Source organism: Aotus nancymaae, unplaced genomic scaffold, assembly GCF_030222135.1.
Source record: "Aotus nancymaae isolate 86718 unplaced genomic scaffold, 86718_ANA_hifiasm-v0.15.2.pri h1tg000006l, whole genome shotgun sequence".
Taxonomy (NCBI): domain Eukaryota; kingdom Metazoa; phylum Chordata; class Mammalia; order Primates; family Aotidae; genus Aotus; species Aotus nancymaae.
In genome coordinates, this window is record NW_026988417.1 from 41,006,651 (window position 1) to 41,010,951 (window position 4,301).

At 43.1% G+C, this 4,301-nt stretch overlaps 1 pseudogene; it reads left to right on the forward strand.

Annotated features, from left to right (window-relative positions):
* Positions 1-563: 563 nt before the first annotated feature.
* Positions 564-3,588, forward strand: LOC135269475 (tigger transposable element-derived protein 1-like; annotated as a pseudogene).
* The last annotated feature ends 713 nt before the right edge of the window (positions 3,589-4,301 follow it).

Genomic DNA, 4,301 nt, shown 5'->3' on the forward strand with positions numbered 1-4,301 from the left:
TCACAGTTTGGTAATTTTCATAATATTTCTAACCTTTTCATTATTATTGTATCTGTTATGGTGATCTGTGATCTTCGTTATTATTATTGTAATTGTTTTTTGTTGTTGTTTGAGACAGTCTCACTCTGTCACTCAGGCTGGAGTGCAGTCGCCATCTCAGCTCACTCCAACCTGCATCTCCCAGGTTCAAGTGAGTCTCCTGCCTCAGCCTCCTGAGTAGCTGGGATTACAGGCATGTGACACCATACCCTGCTAATTTTTGTATTTTTAGTAAAGATGAGGTTTCACCATGTTGGTCAGGCTGGTCTCAAACTCCTGACCTCAAGTGATCCATCAAAGTGCTAGGATTACAGGTGTGAGCCACCACACCTGGCCACTATTATAATTGTTTGAGAGCACCACAAACTGCACTTTCATAAGATGGGAAACTCAATTGATCAATGTTATGTGTGCTCTGACTGCTCTACCAACTGGCCATTCCTCCATCTCTCTGTCCTTTACCTTGGGCCTCTCTATTGCCTGAGATACAACAAAATTGAAATTAGTCTAATTAATACCCTATAATGGTCCCTGAGGGTTTCAATGAAAGGAAGAATTGCATGTCTCTTACTTTAAATCAAAATCTAGAAATAATTAGGCTTGGTGAGGAAGTCAGGTCAAAAGCTGAGATAGGCCAAAAGTGAGGCCTCCTGTGCCAGTTGGTCAAGATGTTAATGCAAAGAAAAAGTTCTTGAAGGAAACTGAAAGTGCTACTCTAGTGAATACAAAATGATAACAAAGTCAAGCAGCCTTCTTGCTGATATGGAGAAAGTTCGAGTGGCCTGGATAGAATATCAGACTAGTCACAACATTCCCTTAAGACAAAGCATAATCCAGAACAAAATCGTAAGTCTTCAATTAGGTGAGGGAGCTGCAGAAGAAAAGTGTCGTGCTAGCAGAGGTTGGTTCATGAGGTTTTAGAAAAGAAGCTGTCTCTATACCATCAAAGTGCAGGGGAAGCAGCAAGTGCTGATGTAGAAGCTGCAGCAAGTTATCCAGAAGATCTAGCTAAGATCAATGATAAAGGTGGCTACACTCATCAACAGATTTCCAATGTAGACAAAACAGCCTTCTATTGGAAAAAGATGCCATCTAGGACTTTCACAGCTAGAGAGGAGAAGTCAATGCATTTCTTCGAAGTTTCAAAAGACAGGTTGACTGTTTTGATAGGGGCTAATGCAGCTGATGACTTTACGTTGAAGCCAGTGCTCAGTTGCTATTGCAAAAATTCCATGGCCCTTAGGAGTAATGCTAAATCTACTTTGCCTGTGCTCTATAAATGGAAGAAAATAGCTTAGATGACACTACATCTATTTATGGCATGGTTTACTGAATTTAAGCCCACTGTTGAGACCTACCACTCAGAAGAAAAGATTGCTTTCAAAATATTACTAGTCATTGACAATGTACCTGGTCACCGAAAAGTTCTGGTGATGTACAGGGAGATTAATGTTGTTTTCATGCCTGCAAATACAACATCCATTCTTCAGCCCATGGATCAAGGAGTCATTTTGACTTTCAAGTCTTATTATTTAAGAAATACAGGCCAGGTGTGGTGGCTCACATCTGTAATCCCAGCACTTTGGAAGGCTGAGGGGGGTGGATCACAAGGTCAGGAGTTTGAGACCAGCCTCGCCAATATGGTGAAACCCCATCTCTACTAAAAATATAAAAATTACCCGGCTATTGTGGCATGTGCCTGTAGTTCCAGCTACTCAGGAGGCTGAGGCGGAAGAATCACTTGAACCCAAGAGGCAGAGGTTGCAGTGAGTTGAGATCACGCCACTATACTCGAGCCTAGGTGACAGCGAGACTCCATCTCAAAAAAAGAAGAAAAGAAAAAGAAATACATTTTGTAAGGCCCTAGCTACCATAGATCATGATTCCTCTGATGGATCTGGTCATAGTAAATTGAAAACCTTCTGGAAAATGTTTATTGTTCTAGATGCCATTAAGAACACTCGTGAATCATGGGAGGAGGTCAAAATATCAACATTAAGAGAAGTTTGGAAGAAGTTAATTCCAGTCCTCAAGGATGACTTTGAGGGGTTCAAGACTTTAGTAGAGGAGGTAACTACAGATGTGGTGGAAATAGCAAGAGAACTAGAATTAGAAGTGGAGCCTGGGCAGGGCATGGTGGCTCATGCCTGTAATCCCAGCACTTTGAGAAGTCGAGGCAGGCAGATCACAAGGTCAAGAGATTGAGATCATCCAGGCCAACATGGTGAAACCCCGTCTCTACTAAAAAATAAAAAAAAATAGCTGGGCATGGTGGCACACACCTGTAGTTCCAGCTACTCGGGAGGCTGAGGCAGGAGAATTACTTGAACCCAGGAGGCAGAGGTTGCAGTGAGCCAAGATTGCACCACGGCACTCCAGCCTGATGCCTGGTGACAGAGTGAGACTCCAGGCTGGACACGGTGGCTCATGCCTATAATCCCAGCATTTTGGGAGACTGAGGTGGGTGGATCACAAGGTCAAGAGATCGAGACCATCCTGGCCAACATGGTGAAACCCCGTCTCACTAAAAATACAAAAAAATTATCTGGGCATGGTGGCATGCACCTGTAGTCCCAGCTACTTGGGAGGCTGAGGCAGGAGAATTGCTTGAACCCAGGAGGTGGAGGTTGCGGTGAGCCAAGATCATGCCATTGCACTCCAGCCTGGGTAACAAAAGCGAAACTCTGTCTCAGAAAAAAAAAAAAAAAGTGGAGCCCGAAGATGGGACTGAATTTCTGTAGTCTCATGATAAAACTTGAACAGATTAGTGTCAGGTCTGACTTGCAGACTTTGACTTAGCAACGGATGAGCAAATGCACTCAGACATGGATATCTAGTGAACGAGCAGGCTTAGGGGTCTGGGCCACTCACAGACACTAAGGACGGTGCTGTAAAGAGTCTGCAGCCATGGCCTTTACTAGCTGGCGCTGCAGGCATTTATTCTGTATAGATTTAATGACAGAGGCTTTGAGTCAACACACTTGTGGAATGATTAAAGACCAGGTTCTGAGGCCTAAAGCAAATGCCATTTGTGGATAATAACATTGTTGACCACCTGAGTAGAGAGCAGTCATGCGCCCGTGAATGTTCAAAGGTCCGTCTTAGGACCACATGAGTAAACACGCTCTTTAGATAAACTGCTTTACATTCCTTTTTGACTAATTGCCTCTGGGTAAGAACCACCGCCTTCAGCTCATTCCTTCCTGAGGCTTTTGCAAAAACCTCCCAGCCTTCCAAGAAGGTTTGCATCCTTTTCTCTCTAATTTCTCCCACTACCCTGACAGAACCCCTACAGATTAGAAGTTGCTTCTTATAGATGAGCAAAGGAAGTGGTTTCTTGAGATGAAATCTACTCCTGATGAAGATGCCATGAACATTGTTGAAATGACAACAAAGGATTTAGGATATTCCATAAACTTAGTTGATAAAGCAGTGGCAGGGTTTGAGAAAAATGACTACAATTTTGGAAGAAGTTCCACTGTGAGAAAAATGCTGTCAAACAGCATCACATGCCACAGAGAAATCTTGTTTGAAAGCAGAGTCAATTGATGGTTTTTGTTTTTTGGTTTTTTTTTAGACACAGTCTCATTCTGTCACCCAGGCCGGAGTTCAATGGCATGATCTTGGCTCACTGCAACCTCCCTCTCCCAGATTCAAATGATTTTCCTGCCTCAGCCTCCCAAGTAGCTGGGATTACAGGCATTCGCCACTGCACCTCGCTAATTTTTGTGTTTTTAGTGGAGATGAGGTTTCACTATGTTGGCCAGGCTGGTCTCGAACTCCTGACCTCAAGTAATCTGCCCACTGTGTCCTCCCAAATCACACCTGCTGGGATTACAGGTGTGAGCCACTGTGCCCAGCCTAAAGTACTTTTTTACATTAGGGTATGCACTTTTTTTAAAAAACATAATGCTATTGCACACTTAATATGACAGTAAAGCAATGGGAAGGTATAGACTAGCATAGTATAATCAATGTTAGATCCACTGGGAAACCAAAAAATTTATGTGACTTGCTTTATTGCGATATTCACTTTACTGTGGTGGTCTGGAACCAAACCTGCAATATCTCTGAAGTATGCTTGTATACATGAAATATTATCATATCAATGAATAATTAATGTAAAGTTATTAATGAAGCCAGGTGTGGTGGCTCACGCTGTAATCCTAGCACTTTGGGGAGCTGAGGCTGGCAGATCACTTGAGGCCAGGAGTCCGAGACTAGTCTGGCCAACGTGGTGAAACCCATCTCTACTAAAAATA